Below are 24,111 nucleotides of genomic sequence, written 5' to 3'. Positions count from 1 at the left end.
CATCTTTCCAAATGTACTTAGTTCATCCTCAATAAGTAAAGCAGCATCGGCGGTATTTAGAACCTGATCGGTGTTTGAATTGTTTAGAAGCAGAGCTTTCTGAGCTATCTAAAATGTTAGCTTCATCTAAACCTTCTACCTGTATGTTAGACCCAATCCCAACCAAGTTATTTAAGGAAGTATTCCCTTTGTTTAATAATTTTAGACATGATTAATCTATCCTTAGTAGATGGATGTGTACCACAGGCTTTTAAAGTAGCTGTTATTAAGCCTTTACTTAAGAAACTCCTTCTTGATCAAAATGACCTAACAAATTACAGACCTATATCCACTTGTCCTTTCTTCATATAGGTGTTTCTGGAAATAGTTGCTAATCAGGTATTTGAACATTTACACAGTAATGATCTGTTTGAAGAGTTTCAGTCAGGCATCAGAGCACATCTGAAACAGCTGAAACTATTTCAGTGCTCACTAATGATATTTTCTTGGCCTCAGATAATGGACTTGTGTCAATATTTGCCCTGTGAGATCTCAGTGCTGCATTTGATACAGCTGATCACAAGGTATTAAGGAAATAGCATTAGGCTGGTTTAAATCGTATTTATCTGACATATTTCAGTTTGTTCATCTAAATCAGGGATGGGCAACTTCTATGATAAAGAGGGCCACATTTTTTTCAGCACGACCATTGGAGGGCCACATGACCACGCACTTCAAATAATTGGATATGAAAGACGCTACAAATTATTCTCAATAAGAACAAATTTTAGATGAATTTATATCTGTATGTTTACTGCACCATCATATAACTATTTTCTGCATATAATTGCATTTTAATATGTCCTTAAGCAAAAGACAAACCGTTTGCTTTAAAAAAAAATTGCAAAAAAGGAATTTAAACTCCATATCAATGCATTCAGGAGCATGGGTCATTTCAAATTTACAAGGAAAGAGGCATAAAACGGCACAGAACTCAAACAATAATGTGTCTATCCAGAAACTGTGTGGGCTTTCTTACAATACTGAATGCTCTATAATTGTATTTCTGTTACTTTTAGATTATGCACATCTGTTAGCTTTTTATTCTGAAAAATCTAATGTCCCATGCTCCTGAATGCACCATAGCTTTCTGACGCTCACGAATGCATCACACTGGTCTGTGAACGCGGTGCTGCACGTTTGATCTTCTGCTTAAGACAAAGCTTTGCAGTTTCAAAACTCACGTCAGCTCTCACGGTTTATGTTGTGTGTGAATGACAAGAGACCAAAAAAAAAATTCCCCATGTCCGTACTTCTTCCCATTTTGTCTGAAAAATGTGACTTTCTCGTCAAGTTTTCCCTTTATTCCACTGCTAGTGGCCAGGGCTCTTGACTTTCTTCCTCGCTGTTGCAAAGCGGCCCATGACCGCTATTGTTTGGGTACGGCCCCCTATCGGTCAAAAGTATAATTACATTTTTTTTTTTTTTTTTTTTTTTTTATCATTATTAAATTATTATTGATCTATTCGGGGGCCGCACTGAGTGATGACGAGTACAATCCAGCTGGGAAGAGTTTAGTCCAGTCAGACCGTTCTCCTTGGCACTGTCCCCTGCGACCACTGCAAGTCTCTCTCTCTCTCTCTCTCTCTCTCTCTCTCTCTCTCTCTCTCTCTCTCTCTCTCTCTCTCTCTCTCTCTCTCTATCTCTCGCTCTGTCTTTCTGGTTGATTTTTGTGTTTTTGTTGTTTTTTCCTCTCTCCACAGTAGCTGCATTTTGCCTGTCATTAGTTTAGTTCAGATGCCGCCCTGGAGGTTGATATTAGCTGGGTTGCTGCTGACCTGAATGCTGGCTCGGAGTTTCTCCGCTTGGCTGTGTCTCTCTCCTTGATGAAGCCACTTTGGGAGCTACAACTGTGCTGCTGTGCTCCTTTTGTGTCTCTGCCTTGTCTTCTCAAACCCCCAGTAAGTCGTGGCAGAGTGCTGTTCACATTGAGCCTGGTTCTGCCAGAGCTTTCTTGCTGTTAAAAGAGAGTTTTCCTCTCCACTGTTGCTGCATGCATGCTCGATATGAGGGATTTCTGCAAAAACATCAACTATGCAGGTGACTGTCCACTGTGACTCTTCGCTCTTCCAGGGGGAGTGAATGCAGCAAATCAATGACTCAATGCAATCTGCTGGGTTTCCCTATATAGAAAACTTATGCCCAGTCTGGATGATTTGAGGAAATTTACCCTGTAAACTGCCTTGAGATAACATCTGCAGTTTATAAGTGCTACATAAATAAACTGATTTAATTTAATCAGTTTACCAATCTAAAAGTGATACAATAAAATAGCAACTGTGTAGCTTTTGACCCAAGTATCAGTTTAATTTGAGATATATTAAACCATTTTCAGGTCAATATACAGCACTTGGCATGTATTAATGCTCCGTGCTGGCCGCCTTTCTCAAAAACTCGGCAATGTGAATTGAATTCTAGTCGCTGAATTCTAGGTTACCGCCGTCTGTGCTCAGATTGCTGTAACAACAAGATAAAACAGATTTGACACTTACCTGATCAGACATATTTTTGGTTTTCTGATGCAGATATAAATAATTTCTCCATATATACTGGTCCAAAGCGGTCTGCTATCAGATTCCAAAACATGGAGGGAGACTGTTTAATTTTGCGACAGTGCAGTGTTGCCAGTGGCCTTTAGGGCCACTAAACCTGAAAGTAACAGGTCTAGTGCCCCTAGTGGATAAAATTTACATTATTGTGCTTTAAGACGGTTAATAATAATATGTTACTAACTTCAAACAAATTAACAAATTAATCCACAAGTGTGTTTTATGATGATAAGACAGTAGTAAGCATAGTTAAAGAAACCTGTCCTAGATACAGAAGCCTAACAAACAAGAGCCTTTAATGCCAAAGGCAATTCTTTGCTCAGTACTTATCTTCTGTGGAATTAACAGTGTAACCAGTCAACCACTCACAAGATAGATGATGCCAACATAGCGATTAAAAAGTCCAGTTCTGTTTATAGTGGCAAATGACATACAAACACCTCTGTCACCTGCACTGACTTATATTTACCTTCCCAACCTACACCCTCCTTATGTGTGCTTCATAAAGAGCATGCGGTGCACTATAAATGACTGTTAACACTAAACATCTGCAAAATAATGTGATACGAAGAGACATAAATCTAATATGGTGCTGCGACACAGTCTATTGATGCAAGCATTTACATTTCTATCGTGAGCTAAACTGTGCTGTACCTAATTTGGTCTGCAATCTGCTGGGCCCATTTTCACCCATTTACTCAGTGAGGGTAATAATATGTTTGTTTTGCTCATGGGTTTGGTTTGGATATGAAAAGGAAAGATTGACAGTGCACCTGTGGGCTGCTTGTAAAGGAGTGACCCTGAAAAAGAATGGAAGGGAAGAAGAGGGGGAGCGGCAAGCCGAAAGGTTTCTCAGCTCTGCAAACCACTTCAGTTCTCACTTGAGTGCCTCTCTTTGGGCCTTAACCCACACAGACCCCCACCTCACCGTTTCAGATTCAAATTCCTCCACTCGGCTAGACCCCGTCATTCCCCTCCCTCCCCCAGCGCTCGGCACACACCAAGGGGCATTCAAAACGCATTAACACCAAATCAATGGGAAACAGTAAAAAAGCAAAAAAGGGGGAGAAAAGAAAAAAAATCTCCTTAGCAACATAATCTAGACGGCCTGACGAGAGGAGAGGTGAAAAGAAAAGAGAAAGAGGGTTGGTGGTGGCTTTTAGGAGGGGAAGAAGAACTGAACACAAAAGCTGGACACACATACAGAAACAAAATTGAAAATTAACACAGAAGAAACTGTTCCTTTTTTCATGGGAACACAATCGGCTACATTAAACCCTGAGCCGGGCCCCACCTCCTCGCCTGGCCTCGCCTGGGCTCCCCTAGGTGGTGGCTGGAGGCTCCGGTGGAACTCTGCTTTGTTTCAGACAAGCCCAGCTGAAGGAAACTGAGTCTTGGGAGTTTTTAACACATTTGTTTGTACAAGATTTCTCCAATGCACGGCTTATGAAAAGTAAACATTATAATTTTTGAAAATGTTTTTATTTGCAAATCACCAAGTAGCAATCTGTACCACCTCAAGAAAAAATTGTCATTAAATGGTGGCAATTAAAGTGTTTTTTTTTTAATATTCATGGATCTACATATTTTTTAACATTACAACCACAGACTTCAATAGATTTTTTTTGGAATTACAGGTCATAGACTCACACAAAGCAGTGCACAGATGTGAAGTGGAGGAAAGGGATTTTTATTTTCTAAATGTTTTTTGCTGTAATAAAATTCTGAAATATGATGCACACGTTCTTATTCAGACCCCTTTTTTTCTGATAACCCTGAATGAATACCAGCACATCCAGCAGCCTTAAAAAAATCCCCTACTTAGAGTTCATTCACTGGTTATTTATTATACAATGTATATGCACGTACATACGCGTAGGTGCGTATGTAAGTAGGCGCATAGATATATGTATATATTTAAGTATATAGATATGTTTATATATATATATATATATATAGACCACTAAGAATGTAAATGAGACATCATATGCCCATTCCTATTTCCTTTTTTTGTATTTTTTTTGGTATTCTTTCTGATCCATTGTATATATGAAGATTCACTGTATATAATTGAATGCACCTTCCCTACTCTGCACCTTCTTGTATGAGCCGATGTGACGAGTGAATTTCTCCATTGTGAGATCAATAAAGACTATCTTATCTTATCTTATCTTATTTATTCTCAGTATAAATACAACTTTTCTATGAAGGCCTTAGAAGTTTGTTAGAAAACATTAGTGAACAAACAACCTTAAAAAAAACAAAACAAGGAAGCACATGTGTACCAGATTTGGTGCTTGTACCACCAAGTGAAAGGTTGGTGCTCCCTGCTCTGTTCTCCTCGTGCCTGACTGTAAATGAAATCATTTGAACTCGTCATGCTGGTCCACAACAAACCTCATCAAACATGACAATGTGAAATCACAAAGTGGGGGCAGGGATGCTAATGCACATACTGCAAAGAAGTTTTAAACTTGCTGCAGTAAACCGCTATAGACCTTCAAACTTAACGTGGCCTTCAGTTCCAAAACAGTGCAGCTGAAAGGAATGAGACATTTCTCAAATGACATCACATTTGCCCCCCCCCCCCCCCCTCCAAGAACACAACTTCTGTTGGTCCAAATGTAGATGCCGGAAAGTTGGCGGAAAGAAAGCTGCATTGGTGTAAAGGTAAGGCTTTCTCTTGCTTTCTCTTGCTAGTCTGAATATCCTGCGTTGCATTGTGGGGCATTTTTACTGTTATGAGGAGAAGGGAAGTCTGGATTGTCTGCTGTTTTAATTCCTCTGAGAAAAGCAAAATACCCGCACACGTTGCAGCCGCTGGTATTGGGTCTGGATATTCCTCTTTTGGCCCCTTACCACTGATGAAATGTAATAAACATATATAGGTGTTTCTGGTCACATTTTGAACAGTAAATGGTAAATGGCTTGTACTTGTACAGCGCTTTATCTAGTCCAATGATCACAAAGCGCTTTACACTACAGTCAGTCATTCACACATTCACACCCTGACGGTGGTGAGCTAGGTTAGTAGTCATAGCTGACCTGGGGCAGACTGACAGAGGCGAGGCTGCCATACATTGGCGCCACTGGTCCCTCTGACCACTGCCAGCAGGACATTTGGGTGAATTGTATTGCCCAAGGACACAACGACTGAGATGGATGGAGGGGAGGATCAAACCGGCAACCTGTCAATTGCAAGACAAACTCCTGCACCACTGATACCCCGCAGTGGCGCAGTAAAGCCGTCCGTCCCACTTACATGCTTGTATGTTGGCATTTGTTCAGGGTTTGCGGAAAGGAATGAAAAAAACTCCTTTCATATGGTCACGAAAGCCATATCGAGAGTCACTCAGGCACACATAGAAGTAGCAGTGTTTTGTTGTTACCATTATATTTGCTGATGTAATATTCAGGACAAAGCGTTCCATGCTTCTACTCTACAACGTTTGTCTGACTCCAAGATGGCCATAAGGCATGCGCACTGCACTGTTCAAAATTCAGTATATTGACGTCATTTGAAAAAAATGTCCTATTAGTTTCCATGGCCAAGCTCCAGTATCCAAGCTTGATTTAAGCAACTGTAATTCAAAGCGTTGGATGTTGGGGTATAAAGCCATCACCACAGGACTCTAGAACAGTGGAAATGTCTTCTCTGGAGTGATAAATCATGCCTCTTTCAGGCAATCATATGGACAAGTCTGGATGTGGTGTCTTTAAGTAGAATGACCTTATTGTATCTGGTACAAATTTTGGCAGATTATGATGTGGAGATGTTTTTATGTTTTTTTGTGAGTTGGCCCTTTAATTCCAATTAAATAAACTCCTAATTATTTGGTATACCAAGAGACAATTTCTTGCAACCAATGAAATGGTTAGTGGACGGGCTTTCCTGGTCTGAGATGACTGTGCACCATTGTACTAAGCAACATGTATAAAGACCGGGAGGAATGAGCTTGACTGGCTTATGGAGTACAGAGCTCAGTCCGATAAAACACCTTTGAGCTTGATTTGGGTGGAGACGGCGAGGCAGAACTTCTCATCAAACCTCAGAGTCTGACCTCAAAATTCCCTTTAAGGAGAATGTTAGTAAATTCACGTAATTTACACACTCTTAAACCATGTGGAAAGCTTTGTATTAGTCTATGAAAAATAAAATTCTTAGAAAATATGCAAAAGATGGGGTTGTAATGAGACAAAATGCGGAAAACATCAAGAGGTATGCATACTTTCTAAAGGTACCGTTGACACTTCCTACCCTGTGAATTCAGTGGTGCATGTTTGCAGACCACAAACACTTGTAAAAGATGTGAGCTGTCTCATCCAGCCGTTAGGTAAACACTTACCCGGGCTTAATGAACTCTTCGTCTGAGTTTGTGGAAGAACAATAAAGAAGTTCCTTAGAGATAAGACCAGTCTTTGTTTGCCCTGACGGTTCAAACACAACCAAATTCACTCTTAACCAAACAAGCTAACAAATAAAATGATTAAAATATTGATTTAAGTTCCTGAGGGGAAGCAGATGAACTGTTAATGTTTACCAGAGTGATCATGTCGTGTTAAACTGTGTATTTTGCAGGGGCAATTAGCATGGAGCAGGAACTCTGGCCACCAGCAGCCCTGTAAATGACCCCTGACCTCTCCTACATGATCAGCCCACTGAGAGGAGGACCTGCTTTAATTAGGAGGTCATTAAGACCCAACCTCGTTCACCAGAGAACTACACAAAGCCAGGCCTTGCTCCCACCTGCAAAAAAAAAAAAAAAAAAAAAATGGGCTAGTTTTATTATTCCAGAAAAAATATCTGCACATTAGTTTCATGTTTGTTTTGTCCAGTTCTATTTTAAATGACTGCTGATCACAGCTAGAGTGTTGAGTTATTCTTATTTATTCAGTATTTAATTGTATTTTCATTGCGCACATGTAAATCTAAGTTGCTTTTTTTTGTTGCTTTTTCTCAATGTTTTTTCAGTGAGTGAAACAACTCTGCGCCTGGCGAAAAGGTAAAGTGCCGGTTAAACTCTCACTGTGATTGAATGGATGAAAAATAGAAAGAAAATGAGTGAACCATGAAAGACAAGCTAGCGCTGCCCGGCAAAGGAAAGACTAAAGAGGTGAAATAACAAAGTCAAATGGACTATAAAGGTGGAGAAAATAGATGACAAGGCAAAGAGTGATTCCAGAGGCCTTTTATTCAAGCCTCTGATTTCACACTCGCACAAAGAGCTTTGGGGACGTTTCATCCTTTTCACATTTCTTCTGCGTTTGGTCAGTGTTGCGCTGCAGCGGAGTGTCTCCAAAACGGGAGAAGCAGCGCTGCCCTGAGAGAAGTCAGCTCCATTCACAGCTTTATAAATCACCTCAGCATGTGCAGACCATGGCCAATCGGCCAATTACGCCCCCCTGACACCCAGGGGCTGATAAAGAAGGCCCGCGACAATGGGATCACAGGCCAGATAAACGACCCTTTAATGAAGTCGCCCACAAAACAGGCCAAAACCGCGCGCCCCACTTACGTATTCCATCACGCCGTTGCCCTCACATTTCCTCTTGCTCAGTCTCCACGGCAGCCACAGCTGGGGAGAGGTGGCCGCAGAGAAAGAGAGGCAGAGTGAGAGAAAAAGGAGAGAAAAATGACTCTGTGCTCTGACACTGCTAAGCCCCCCACCTAAGGGCCCCTTTCAGACTTTTGGCTGAACAAAAGCATCTGTTGCCATACTGTGCCGCTCAAACTCACCCCCCAAACCAGCCCCCTCACACACTTCTTCTCCAGTTAGGAGCGGAGCCATGCCGAAGTGAAAAAAAAAGAGAAAGAGGCGGCAATGGGCTGTCTGCAGCTGAGGCTGCTCACCTTGTGGCACAAGCTATTGTGCGCCCCATTCCAGGAGCTTCTCCATCCATCTTTGTGTCTCCGGGACAAACGGAGAGAGAGGGAAACTTTGTATGATGGAGTGAGAGAGAGAGGGGCAAAGGACTGCAGCTGCGGGATGAATAGGAGAGGGAATGAAGAGATGAGGTGGGAGTGAGAGTGAGAGAGGGGCAGCTGCAGGGTGGTCCCACCCCTTCGTCCCTTCACCTCGGCAGAGTTGTTTGGCTTCTTGAGATTCAGAACACAAATAGTCATCCAGCCATGCACTTTGAGTTCGGGTTGCTCCTGTGAAGCAGCAGAAAAGACTGATGGGGTGGAGGACAGGAATGGCCAAATAACCAGAGAAAAAGGGTAGTATATTTGGAAAGATGTTTTAGTTTCATCGTCTCTCCCTATTTCCCCTTTAAACAGCACGAAGGGTTCACTTTTAACTCATTCTATCACAAAATGTATGCAGCCTCAATTTGTTCCAGTCTGGCAAGGTTAGGGTATTACTTTTACATTTGCTCACATTACAACCACAAATTACACTGTGTTTTGTGTGTTATACTTATTTAAAGTAGTACAGAATTGTACAATGGAAGGAATTGTTTCAAAGCATTTTACAAAAACCAGTCTGAAAAATGTGAAATGCTCATGGGTCAATACTTTATTGCAGCTTTTGCTCATTTCTTTTTTCAATATAGGTCAAGTTCAGTCAGATTGGTCGGAAAGCATCTGTCAATATAAGTGTTTAAGTATTGCCAGGTGTACTCTAATAGGTCTGGCCTTTGACTAGGCCATCCTAACAGAGCTGTGGATATCTGCAGCTCCCTCCAAGTTACCCTACACCCCTTGGTGCTTCTCTAATAAATGCTCTCCTTGCCTATCTTTCGGTTTAGGTTGACGGCCAAGTCTTGATAGAGATAGTGTGGTATTCTTTTAATTTTTGAATGATGGACTGAACAATGGGGTGTTAGGAGTGTGTTATTATATTTTATTACCTAATAACCTAAACTTCTTTCTCCCAGTCTCGTCTGCTCTGATCCTTGGTCTTCATGTTACTTCATGTTTCTCTAATTTCTGTAATACAGAAGAGCTGGATTAATATTGAGATTATATTAGACACGTTCAGCCTGGTTACTAACGTCTGAAGGCAGCTTGTAACACTGATTTTATTGGTTTATGGGCATTAGAACAGGTTGGTAGTTGTAAACTTGGTTCTAAATTGTTTCTCCTGGTAATAGAAAAGTAAAATAAAATAATAAAGAATAGATAAAGGGGGATAAACTACCGACAAATTGCTGTTGGCTTTTTGCAAGGTGCTACCACATTTTCTTTGATCTATCACTCTTTGAAATTGGAGGGCCCACTTGCCATCATCCTAATCTTTAGCTTCCTCCACATATTCTTAGATTCAATTCAGTACTCTGTTGGGCTATTAATATTATTTGCAGGCAGGCAAAACATGTAGGAAAATGTTTTACTGTTACTTTACGCCTAAAGTTAAAAAGAAAAGAGCAACATCAAAAAAGCAAATATAGAAAACTGAAAGCACAAAAAACTACAAAAAGCAAAGAAAAACAAAAATGCAATTAAAATAAAACCTAAATCTGACTGGGGTATGAATAGTTTGGGCTAATCTGTGGCTCCATCCATTTCACCACTAAAGTGTGTCATCATCATGCTGTGGGAACGCTGGGAAAGGAAAGCTGTCCCTTACTTCATGTTGAGCAATCACTGTACACCATCCAAACCAAAAGGTTTCATTTTGGTCTAATCGAACCAGAGTATCTTCTTAAACATGGCTACATATCTTGTGAAAAAGACCAAGTAAGTAGTCAGAAATAGCTTCATAAAGGTCAGACCTGTGCAGAACCATAGACATTATATACATAGACGCCTCGTTAGGCGGGTTCTGTCTATGCTGCGGATGAGTCAGAGCATCCTCCATGTTGAATGTGGTGAATCTGCTGTTAGATTCAGACACTTAACAGTATCAGAGGAACTTTAATCTCATAAAATACTTTATATTCATAATATTTTTATATTTGTAATGTTACGAGTTTATTTTCATATAACTTTGGTTTCATTCTCCTGACTTTATTATTGTAAAAAATAAAAATAACTAAAAGAATCTAACCTGGCCCTATTACTCCAGGACTAAAATAGTTCTGCAGATTTTGACTATGCTGGAAATCTTCCCCCTTAATTCTCATAATATGACATTTGTCTCATAATAATACCACTTTTTTTTTTACTTTATTCTCCATATTAGTAATTTTATCTCTTTAATACTCCCCCTAAAAGTCTGTTGCTAATCTGTGTCTATACCAGATCTTAAAAGGTTCACACGGTTTTATGAAATAATGAAGACCACAATGTTTAGGTTTAACCAACTGATTTTTATATTCATAACACATACACATATATATACTCTCTCTCTGTGTCTTTCTCTCTCTCTCTCTCTCTGTGTCTTTCTCTCTCTCTCTCTCTCTCTCTCTCTCTCTCTATATATATATATATATATATATATATATATATATATATATATATAGATATGATACTTATATTTATGTACTTATATGCATATACATATTATACATATGCATATACATAAATACATAAATATTATATATATAGACATGCATACATAAATATTATATATATAGACATACATACATAAATATTATATATATATATATATATATATATATATATATATATATATATATATATAAAATCTGGGCATATACTTATAAATAAACAAACACCTATTTATTTATAATACTTCAAAATCTATATATGCACATCTATATCTAAAAACATCGATCTAAAACTCTCTGTTCTGCCAATCTCTATCAATTATTTTTTTTAATTTTTTTTACAAGTACACGTAAGCTCCATCTATATATTTATATCTAAATACCTAAAACATATATACAGGGAACATAGACCTTCACTACTTTCTGCCACATATAATATGGCGGCGACGTTGACGTGCAAACCTGTGCCCAATGAGGCGTCTACGTATATATGTCTGTGTGCAGAACTACTGTCCTGTTGACAGGACTTGAGCTCTGGATCTCTGCAGCTTATCCAGAGTTACCACAGACCTCTCGACTGCTTCTCTGATTTATGCTCTCCTTTCCGTGCCTGTTGGGTTTACGTTAATCTTTCTATATTTAAATGATTGATTGAAAAGTGCTCTGTGACATGTTTGATCCTGAAGAGGACGTTGTCAAATCTCAAAACTGCTTCCCAACTTTCTCCATGACCCGTCTGTTGTTTTAATTCGTCTTCATGATGCTGTTTGTTCACTGATGTTCTCTATAGAAAATCTCTTAGGCCTTCCCAGGACAGCTGGAATTACATTATGATTACATTACACACACACACACATGGTTTCTGTTTAGCTGGTGACTTCTGGAGGCAATTAAATGTCTTAGATTTTATTTGCAAAAAGAAGGAGGATAGGCCCAAGATTGAAAGAGAGGGTCTCTAAGACTTTAGTGAGACCCGCTATGGGATATGGTTTGACTCTGTCTAACATACAGGAGGCAGAGAGGGAGGTGGCAGAGGTGAAGATTGGAAATGAGCAAGTCAGAGGAACAGCTAAGGCTGAGTAGTTTTGAGATAAAGTTGGAGAATTAAATTTGACTTAGTTTGGACATGTTCTCAGAAGAGATAGTGAATATATTGTAAAGAGGATGCAGGTGATGAAGAAAAGAGGAATAACCCAGAGAGGATTAATGGGCATGTTGAAGGAGAACATAGAGATGGTTGATGTAACAGTTGGAGAGGCAAAGAACAGGAAGAGATGGCATGAGGCAAGTGATGCGCTGCAGCAACTAGAGACCGGAGCATCCAGAAGTATAAATCCAAGAGTCCATCGGCTGGACACAAGCGAGTCGAGCCTTGTCCCTTTTCTTCCAAAAGGCAAATATTGTTTATTCATCACATAAAATCCAAATAAAATACATTGAAGTTTGTGACTGTAAACTGACAAAAATGAGAAATATTGCAACGCGTCAATGTTTACTTCAGTGTTTCACAATCTGTCACATGATGAATGGTCTTTTTAATACTTTCTGATGGAATCCTAAACTGTATACACCATCAACTGGTCCAGTCCTTCAGCAAAGTTAGACCATGTTTACAATGGGAGATTTATAGAAACCCTATATTTACCAAGACTGCACTGTTGCACCTATCTCAGATATTTTTACAAACATTTACCCAAACTGAAAGTGAAGTGTTTTGTAGATTTAGAGGCTACTATAAAGGTTTCTCTGGTTTGAGTGTACTCAACATTAATTCATAATGAGAAACCAAGATGAGTTCAGATTAACTGTTTTTTTCCCCCAGCAGCTGATCAAACACAGCATCTAACATAAGAACATTTTATTTGTCCTTTTCAAAGACTAAAGATCTGGTGCCAGAAGGGAGCCCAAAAACCCGTCTGAACAAGCAGAACCAGAACCCTTGTAGGATGTCGAAGATTTTTATTGTGTAAAATAAAATATATATTTAGCAATACAGCATTTACTTACTAAAGATGTCCGGATTAAAAAAAAGATTTTGTGAAGTGTGTGTTTTAGATGATGATGAGGAAACAAATACAGGATAAAAAAGAGTTTGTTTATTGCAACTGGGACAAATGAAATGTTTAACATCATCTTGTATAACACAGAGATTACATACTTCTCGCACCGTTTAAGCAGGCAGCCGGTTCCAGCAGCTCCTCATATGCCCCCTCCACCCAGTGGAGTGGGGGACACAAGGATTCTGGCAAATATGACGTCACTGTTGGACAATGTCTCCCACGTGAGTAGAAAGGATTTTTAATTTTCTGCTGCAAACAAACTCAATAAGTTATTTACTTCCCTGCTGTATTTATTAGCCTTGTAAATGGTTCGTCTGTGCTTTTAATGCATAAATATACACACATGTATTGCATGTTTTAAAAATCACCCTACCCAGTTGCGCCATTCTTTTATTTCTTGAGTATTGCCATTACTTGCTATTTTTAAGAACTGTAGAGTATGTTGTAAAGTTGCTCTTTGCTACTGACACACCTGAACAACAAAGGATCTTTCTATTCTATAATGCAGTGGTTCATCTCTGAACATTATTTTTTAAAACATCCGTCTCTTGTCTATAGCTGCTTAGCCGTGCGTGGTCTCGGGAGTCTTTGGGTTAGAGGTGGGCTTCACTCTGGACACGACGCCAGTCCTTCACAGAAAGGTTTTGTATATTTTAAAGGGGAGCAAATAAATAAGTAAATAAACAAATAACTAAAGAAATGAAAATAGATTTTAGTTCACTGCTTGTTAGTTTTCTCGGACGTTGCTGCTCATTGTCAATATTATAATTTAGCCGGCTCTATGGTCACCCATAGCGGTTTTTCTATGTGCTACTGAACAAAATTCTGACTTGACTCTTCTCAACCTCTCTCTAACCAGCTTACTTACTGATCAGTCAGTCATCAAGTTTTATTTCTTTGGTTGTCTTTTCAGGATGTTAACTAGTTTCTTCAGCAGGTTCCATACAGTCAGGTCAGAGATATTGACTACAGCTTCCAGTTATTTGTTTCATCTTAATTTCCTTTCTCACATTTCCACTGTTAAGGCAATTTGTGTTCAGTTCTGTTGTAACATTTAAAAGCCTTTTTTAAATACCTTCCCTTGTGATTCCTTTTACGGCAATCAACACCTTCTCCTTAAACCTGCTTTCATGAAGGACATTTATCCTCTTCACCATTGTTTCAGCTGACAGCTATTTGTTAGGGCCCTGCTTCCAGTCAATCAAGTAAAGCAAATTGTCTCCAAGCCTCTTTTGTCCTTATTTGTATTTGAGGTGTTTGTTTTGGAAGTCTCATTTGCAAGGTGTTCCCATAACTCTTTCCTGTCTAAAATGGGTAACATATACTCTTTTCATTCATTTTCATTTGATAAAATCACAATAATAAACTGTAAATAACAATCTGTTTTACAATCTAGTAAGTGCAGCACATTAGTAAAAAGTGTGCACATTTTTTGTTAACTTTTGTTAAGCAAACAGTTTTTTTATTCAACAAATACAACTGGACCAAATATTTCATTTGGATAAAATCTCAATCAATATTTGAAAAAATATTAGTTGAACAGCTAAACATCAAATAGATGAGTTGCAATTTTCAAGAAGGCATTAATACACAGAACTTTGTTCAACTCGAATTAGTGTTTAAGGTGATTTTATTCTACTTTATTAGATTATTAATCCAAATTTACCAAGTTTATACATTCAGATATACAATACTGCCTTGTCCTGCTCTGCTGATCACTGCACACTACTGAAAACATTAACCATGGTCTCAACTTATTTAAGTTGTATTGAAAAGGTGGATTTACTTTTATTTTATTTTTTTACTAAAAAGTATTTCTTTGTTAGTATTTAATTGGACATTACATTTAAAGACTAATGAGCTGGATTAGAGGGATACTAAAATTTAGTATCCAATTCAAAATACATTTTTACTGTGTAAAAGTTTTAGCTCTCATGTATTTACTTATGAGAGGTCAACGCAGTTTTTGTTTAGCCTGTCCTTAATGATACAAATGGTACGGTTGAAAAAACAAAACAAAAAACACACACATTTCAATAAATTGTTAGGGCGTCTGTGAATTAAAATAATTACAATGCTACTGATTATATAATTTTTTTTGTTCCTTTTTTAAATCTTTTTTATTTAATGTTTTTTCTTTCTAGAAAATATATTATGTTTCTCATCTATGGCTTGAAATGGCTCTTTAAAATCCTCAGAAACCACAAGCAAACAATCTTTAAGTACTGCTTTTCTCACAAGGATTTTTTAACTAATTTTTTAAATGCATTGTTTTGAATGGAACTGCAAGGAAAACAAATATTTATTATAGAATTAAGCGATGTAAACTTTTGATAGTTTTTCAGTGGTTAAAAAGTTAATACATCGCTCCACTTTTGACTGGATTTAATTTGAAGTAGCAGGTGCAAAAAGGGTCTGAGCATGAAAACCCCCTCCTTTGGTCGCTCTTTGCATCCGGCCTTCTGAAGTGGATCCTCACGTTGGACCACCAGCCTCCATCCCATCTCGCTCTACTTTGAATTAACCTCACAAATTCATATCAGATCATATATTTCTAATGACGCACCTTCTTGGATTTTTTTTTTTTTGCAATTTTGAGGCAAAATTTATTAAGTCTATATCTAATTTTGAGATATAGATCCTGAATATCTAAAGATATTCCATCAGCACTGCAGTGATACCTTTTCTTCATCCACACTAACATCTCTCAAACACAGTAAAGACAAATTTACTCTCTTTTTGTATTGTCCGGCTGCAGAATGACACTTTTAAGAGCGTGTTTAGCATTCAGGATCAGTCATTCATTCTTCCTGTCTGAGCCGAGAAATCTTTGTTTGGTCGATCCTCTTCAGACCTCGGAGTGTCAGGAGGGGCGGGGGGATCGATTTGATTCTAATCGGACCATGAAAAGAACATGATCTAACTACTTTCAGAGCGGAGTATATTTAAGCCCACTCCTCTTTACACTTTCCCTCACTCCGTCTCCCCCTCCCTCCTACTTTACCGCAGGAACAATGACGCTGGTCAATTTAAAAAGCTTTGAATGTCTCGTCAATGACTTTGTGAACACAGGGGAGAGAGCTTTGGAAAGGAGAAGAGGCAGAGATGGAGTGAGGAAAGTGGGGAGGAAAAAGGGAGAAATTGAGGGAAAAAAGGCCAAAGAGCAGACATAAAAATTCCAAGAGTTGTTTAAGCGTGGGTGGGTTCATTTGCATGACAGCGCCATGTGAATGAGACTGACCTCTTGGACCGCCCCGGTGCTAGGCCGAGCTGCAGCCTGACGTGCAGGCTTTGACCCAGCTCATTGACTCTGAATGGATACTTTGTCAAAAGGAGGGACCTAGCAGCTCTCAGCCGGACGGGCATCTGCAGACCTCCTGTTTGACACCAAGCTGCCTCTGTTTCAATCACCGCTGCTAACACAGAGACCTGTCCATACACACTCGGACGGCTACTGACAAAAATGGATCATCATCGCTGTCGCTATCATAGACTTTCAATCAGATCTTAAATATTAAGACGAAAATAAACACATGAGGGACCTCTGGTCGGCTCTCTGTTGCACACACACACACGCACACACACGCATGCATGCAAACGCAGACACGACAGGTGCAGCAAAGCTCTTGCACGTGCAGACCCATCAACACGCTTCACTTGATGGCTCCATGATTTACTGCAGCAGGCAGGTGAGAGGACATAGAGTGGACCAGAGGGGGAGCCTGAGCGATGCATTCTGCATACAAATCCTGGTGAGTTGCCCCCAAACTCCCCCTCGACCCCTTTCTAGGTTGTGACTCTATGCAAACACAAAAAGCTCAGACGGTCTCGCAAACAGTCTCTCCTTTTATCTGGCTGGCACAGAGCTGGGACGGTAGAGACAGGAGTTCTTGGCCCTGACCTCAGCTGTCTCGGTGCGCTCAAAGGAAGCCCACTCCACTTGGGAACGCAAACAGAGCGAAGCGAGCACTTGTTACATTTATATAAACTCTCTTAGGTCCATAGAAAGAGATTAACAAAAGTTAAATAAGACCCAGAGTTGTGTCATTATTGTTTTTGTATTGCGTCAGGTTTTAAATGTTTGAACATTGATGATTTTGGGATGAATATAGAAATATACAAACAGACAATCAAACATCTTTCTAGAAAACCACATGAATTAAAATAAATAAATAAAAATATAACAATTTAAAAAGAGACATAAGCTTGTTAAGGAAAACCCAAGAGGAGTGTAGGGATGGAGGTCATACAAGCACACATGAAGCATATATGGAGGCAGAATCTAAGACTTTTACACGTACATTTGCTTTGTAAAGCCTGTGGATGCAGACATATTCAGCCTATTTTACTTTGTTGTTTTATGTCCTATTTCTTTTTATTATTATTTTATTGTTTATTTTCAAAGTTTTGTCATTTCTGGGTGTTTTTCATCTGTTTTGTTACTGTTGTTGTGATTTGTATAGTTGTTTGACTTTTAATCAGTTTACTTACAATTCACACCCCAACTTCCTAGCCACTCATTACTACTGACCATGTTCTTAAAACATAAGAAATCTGTTTAATTCACCACTTCTCAAGTTTGCTTAGAGTTATTGAATTTATAAGTCTTAAAACAGGTCCAGCCAAATCTATATTTTAATTTGATTATATGTTATTTTTCAGAAAATGTATATAATACTTGTATAAATCACCCCCGGCATAAGTATGAATTGTACTGTAGATGACTGAAATTGCACATCCCATGGCAGGAAGGTGTTTTCTGTGAAGGAGAAATTACTGAAAATGACCAAGGACTTCAAAAGTACGAAAAAATTATCAGCATAAGTTTGTGTCCTCTGGCTCCACCCATTGCCTCCTTATATTTGTTGTTGCCTGTCCACTTTATTTTTTTAATAACATAAGATGTTTGTGTCTTTAAGTCTTTGTGCCTCTAAGATAACTAACCAACAGAAGACATACCTACCCTAACCCTTTTTTAGTTGTTAGTTGACCAAATGTTACCTGTCACTGCAGGACCCACCAGGACAGGACCCAGAAAAAAAGGAAGAAACATAACCAGGAGAATCGTGGCTTGAATGATTATCTGTTATTGTGTTCACTATGTGCAGTGCTTGGGCAATTTAGTATATGTTTTAGTTTTTTATAAATTTAAGGTCAAGCAAAACTCACTTTATTCCAACAGTCAGACATTGTGTTTAGCTTGCACTGTTTTTGTCCTGAAGCCTGTACTGTAATTAGCTTTTGCTGCATCTCAAGCAACAACAGAGATTTTTCTTCCTTCCTTTCAGCCTCATTGACTAATCAAAACCCACAGAGTAACAAGTCAAGTCAAATTTATTTGTAAAGCACATTTCAGCAGCAAGGCGGTTTAAAGTGCTTTACATCATGAAAACATAAAAACATCATAAACACATCGGTCACTGGTTGTGTGACCAGTAAAAAACATTGAATTGTATCAGGTGAAAACATCAATAAACATCAAATATGTTGGTCAGTGTTCCTGTTATTGTGGGTCAAAAGCAGCTCTAAACAGGCGGGTCATCAGTCTTGATTTAAAGGAACTCAGTGTTTTGGCTGATTCGCTGTTTTCTGGAAGTTTGTTCCAGATTTGTGGAGCATAGGAACTAAATGCTGCTTCTCCATGTTTGGTTCTGGTTCTGGGTATGCAGAGTAGACCAGAACCAGAAGATCCGAGTGGTCTGGAGGGTTGATACAGCAACAACAGGTCTTTAATGTATTTAGGTGCTAAGTCGTTCAGTGATTTATAAACTAACAGAAGTATTTTAAAGTCTATTCTCTGAGGTACAGGGAGCTGTTGTAAGGACTTTAGAACTGGGGTGATACAATATTTCAGAAAGAAAATTAACACAAGGGCCGCACCAAGCCACAGTTCAAAGCCCTCTAAATAGATAAAGGTACACAGAAAAATTAATAAACAATTAACTTCTCCGTGAGAGGAGCCTGAATTTACATTTAACAGCTTGCTGCATGCTTAAATCTTTTTGTATCCTGTAATTAGTGGAATATACCTGCTGAGTTGAACTGCTTTGATTCCTTTTACCCAGGTAACTATTTATTTTTGGGGGGATCTGGATGCTGAGAGGATCATAGAAATATTAAAATTTGCTCATTTATGAGAGTAATATGCAAACTTTATTGTTTTGAGTTTGGCTTAATTACCTCTGTGGTGATAGCAATTATGTAAAAATCATCTGTGGCCGTTGATCAATATAGGAAGCTTCTGATCCAAAATGATATTTCTTTAACATGTATGAAAGCAAATCAGTGAATAACAAAATGTACTCATGATCAGTGGCACATTGAGACACTGTTTTTTTAAACCACTCAGTTTAACAATTCTGTACATTTTTCATATTTGATCTTTTCGGGTTATTATTTCTTTTTCGTTTCTTTGCCTTTGGTTTCTGTTTTTATCTTTTGTAAAACAATTTATGTTGTCCTTGCTGTGTATGGGAAGGGCTTTATAAATAAAGACTCTTTAACTAATTGGTTGATTTGTATTGTAAAAAATGTTCAATGTCAAAGCCTTTGTTAAATACTCATTTGTTTCATACAGGACACACATTTCATATTTCATCTGACTCCTTTAGCCGTCATAATGAATCATATTATGAGGTCATGGAGTCGGTAGAAATGAGAAAAGATTTAAGTAGTTTTCTCTCTTTTCCTTTTGTTTTATTAAACTGGTTGAGTACTACCATAGAAATGCCAGAATCCTCTGTTAGGAACTCAGAAACAAAGCACATTGGCCCAAGCTAACGTCTAATTGTGGTGAGAATATTTCTTTTTTTAGCTCATTATAGTAATAAAATTGTCATTGAAAATACGATTTGTTTTCTTGTTATTTTGAGAGAAACACAAAGAAATTTCTCAATATTATAAATTTCTCAACATTATAATGACCCAAGTCATTATAATGTTGTTGTCTGTTTCCTGTGAATGGATAATTTCTTATGCAGAATTACACCAATATAAAAAAATAAATAAAAATGAAATAAAATCACTGCCTTATTATTTTTAACTTGAATATCCACAGTAACAAAGATCAATCACTTAAGTAAGTGTGGCTCCTGCAATATTCTAACCCCTTTTTCCTATTCATTAATAATTAAGATTTTGCCAAAGAGCTTCATGTTTTACTGATGCTGTCATGGTTCAGTGCTGGGAAACACACCAATCAATCAAGTATTATTATTAAAATCAAAGCTTGTCACATTTCCTCTGAGACAATTTACACCACACAGCTATGTGTACCTATTCTGTGTTCTCATGATGTCAAAAATCAAAATACAACAAAGCTGCTGCTGCGTAACATTATTAAATATCGGGTCCCATAGAAGCAAAACGGTAAAACAGTATATAAAAAAAGAAAAGGAAAAATATCCACAGCTTTTTAACACCTGTTTTAGGTTCACGCCTGATAATTATGTAGGAAGAGATAATTTTTTTCTCCCAAAGGCAGTGAATCACTGTCTTTGTGTGCATGAACTGCGGCAGCATTCTCACATATACATCTGACAATCTACTCACAGTAACATAAGATGAAGCTTGTGTTCTCATAGGAAGTCAGGATGGAAGAACAGTGGAGGGAATACACCAATAAGATTATAAAACCAGCCGCTTTAATGGTGATGAAGACTAAAACAGAGGGGCAGATCGATGTGGTCTTGATTGTCCAAATGAGAACAAATCAGGCTGTGAATGCAGCCCGGTAGACCGTCTCCCGCTCTGCAAACATCTACACACTTTCCATTGAATGCGTGACGGATGGGAAAGTGAGGAAAATGTATAATAAAAAACATTATTTGAGTATTTGAGGGAAATTTGTCTTCGCAGGGGAAAGCTGAGTATGACAAGCTGTCTGAGAGGCAACAAGGAAAATCAACATAATGACAAGCTCTAGTCAACAAGATGCTTTTTCAGATCATAATTTAATCTGAGGAACTCTCCCCAGAAAATAATTCCGGTGTGGTGCTTATTTACACTAGGCACCCTTTTTGATGTCCTCCATGGACAATGTGATACATTTCTATTCGAGCCCTTTTACTCAATTACCCCTGAATACATTTCAGTGCAACCTTTAGCTGTTGCCTAATTAGTAAAAACAGAACGACTGGGTAATTTGATTTTCAGTATAAATCCAGCTGTCCTGTGAAGCCGTCAGAGAATATTAGAGAGCAAACAGCGGCATGAAAACCAAGGACCACAGCAGACAGGTCAGTGAGAACATTATGGAGAAGCTTAGTGCAGAGTTAGGCAATGAAGCGTTATTTAAAGCTTAGAACACGGATTACTGTTCAGTTCATTATCCTAAAATGGAAATAGTACAGCAAAACTGCCAAAATATAGTTCTCCACATAAATTTATAGTCCAGATATTGACAGTATTAATCAGAGAATAACCCCATTTTAGTGGCAGAAAGACTAACACTGCACATCACTCTGAAAACACAATCTCCATGCTGAAAGTTGTTGGTGAGCAGCATCATACCATCAGGATTCTTCAGCAGGCACAGAAGAGCTTCCAGGCTGGAAGAAGGAGGGAGCGAGACACAGGAAAGTCCTGGGGGAAAAAAAACATGTTAGAAGCTGGAAAAGACTTTGACTTGAGACAAAGTCCACCCCAGTACAGCCAGAGCTCCAATGAAACTGTGCAGAACAAAGCATATTCATGTGGTTTAGTCAAAGTACAGATCTGAGAACTGGGAATGCGTTTAAGTTATTAAAAATAGATGCACACAGTCGGTCTCCATCCAATCTGACTAAACTTGGGCTACTTTGCGAGGAAGAATGGGCAGACATTTCCCTAATGGCACACTTTCAATGTTTGAATTTAATAGCCGCAAAACATGGTCCACAAATATTTGCAGATTAAATCCTGGTAAAATTTTTAAACATGATATTTCAGACCAGCATTCATGCGCCAATGTGCATCAATGCTTTTGCCGTGTGATGAATAAGGGCTTCATCGGCACATGATATGCAGGGGGCTTTAAGACAAGGTTCAAAAAGGTTCAGGTTCATTCTCTGCTAAAAAAGGTTCCATTTGGAAAATGAACCAAGAGGAAACTCCCAGCATGAAGTGTGACAGGCAGCAGTGTGACTGACAGCTGTGAAAAGGTGCAGGGAAGGTACGGATGAAACACTTTTGGTTTGTTTGCTCCTTCACAGGCTGAAAAACAGAAGACAGAAGATGATTGCGGCCCACGTCTATTCATGGGCCCGGCTGGCGACAAAAGACGTGGCCTGGACACACATTCCAGCTTGCTTCCGCTCCAGCACACAAGCTCAATCCCAGGGATTTCCCACCCCTTTCAAGCAGGAGCAAAAGAGGCTACAATATCACCTCTTTTAAAACGAGCTGGGACTGGTGTGCTCAGGCGCTCCTGTCATTCACTCTTCCTAATTTAGGTTTAACTAGAGGTCAGAAGCTCAGGGAATGGGTGAGAACATTTCAGGTTCGGCCCACGGTTCATTTATATGTGAATTAAAGTCAGATTGATTTTTTTTTTTGGCATTTTCTGTGCAGAGGATACTCTTCTGATGAAGTTTGCAGGCATCACCCTGAGGTCACATAGATTTTCTAAAAAGCCGATCATTAACAAGACTAAAACAGAATCTTGATCTTCTTGGAAACCGGTGAGGGGCCCAGTAACAAGCCCTTATAGCTGATAACCAAAGATGTACCGCAAAGTGAACAACAATGGGGCGGCTTCGTATTTACGATACGGACCCGAATTCAAGACAATTTGACAACTCAAGCAAGAGCAGATTGAAGTAAGGGCTGTTCCGAGCCGTCTCTCCTAATGGCGTTTGCTCAGTCTTTTGGAAATAAGAGAGGAGATATGGGGACAAATCAGAGTTTGAACAATAAGCTTCAGTAAAGATGTTTCCCCATGAAGTTAAGCGTCGCAATCAGTCGGTGTTTATCTCATTTTCGGGGCTCCTTGATTGTGTGGGGCCGTGAAGCGCGGTCTCGCATACACGCAGCATTGAGTGTGGACATCCAGACGCACTCGTTTGGGCGCTGGGGACACACTTCAGTCTGGAGTGTCTGGTCTGAACGGCTCTGTGAGACTGAGGAGCGTCTCTCTAATTAGAGGGAGCCTGGTGCAGGACATCTCTATGAGCCATCAACAGGACCCTCGTTGGCTTTGTTCGGAAACCTCTTCTTCCACTGAGGCTGTCACTTTAGTTTTCTAAAGGGCTGAGGGCCTGGGCTCCTTAATGATGTTGTCTGAGTCCAATCACTGGAACCGTTTGTGGATAGATTTAAGGATATGGCTGCCACGAAACAATCCTCTGACACTACAGAAAATCTCTTTCCTGATCCCCGTTCTCTGCAGTTTATTGATCCCAAAATCCTCAAAAACTCCTGGCGGGGGGGGGACGTTAAAAAGGGCCCTCGGTTGCTTTGTTTTTCCCTCCCTGTGCCGTCACGGTGTTTAACATGTGATTATTTCCAACTCGGTTTTGCATACAAACCTAATTATTCACTGAGATATAAATTAAATTCCACATTCATGGACACCGCGAGCTCCCCCAGACTCCTGCAGGATGCCATTCATAGACAAGTCTCTTTTTCTCTGGCGTTCTCCTTTCTCCCGCAGTCCCCGAAACGGGGAGAAGCCGCTGCAGCTGCTGTTCACATCAAACAGATAATTGCTAATGAAAAGTCATTGCGTGACATTATGTCGTCCATGGGATCATTGTTCATTTCCCCCCGTTGCCACTTAAACGTATACAGAGGGTTGCATAGTGTTCTTCAGTATGTGTTGCCTGGAGACTAATAAAGAAGCAAATTATCCTCTGCACAACAATGCAAAGTTTGTAGGGGGAAAAAAAGAAAAGAAAAAAGAGAAGGCGTTTATACAAGTTAATGACGCTTGTAGAACAAAACTTTAATGGTCTTCTTCACAGTATAATATGGACTACAACGGCAAGTGAATGGGGGGGGGGGGGCTTCAGCGGTGCGCTTTGACAACTTTGGTCCCTTTAGTGCAGGTAGAGACACATAAACTCTCTTTGATGTTCAACCTCATATAGTCA

The sequence above is a fragment of the Fundulus heteroclitus genome, chromosome 9 (assembly GCF_011125445.2).
Source record: "Fundulus heteroclitus isolate FHET01 chromosome 9, MU-UCD_Fhet_4.1, whole genome shotgun sequence".
Classification (NCBI taxonomy): Eukaryota; Metazoa; Chordata; class Actinopteri; order Cyprinodontiformes; family Fundulidae; genus Fundulus; species Fundulus heteroclitus.
The sequence above is the reverse complement of the archived record's forward strand: the minus strand, read 5'-3'. Positions refer to the sequence as shown.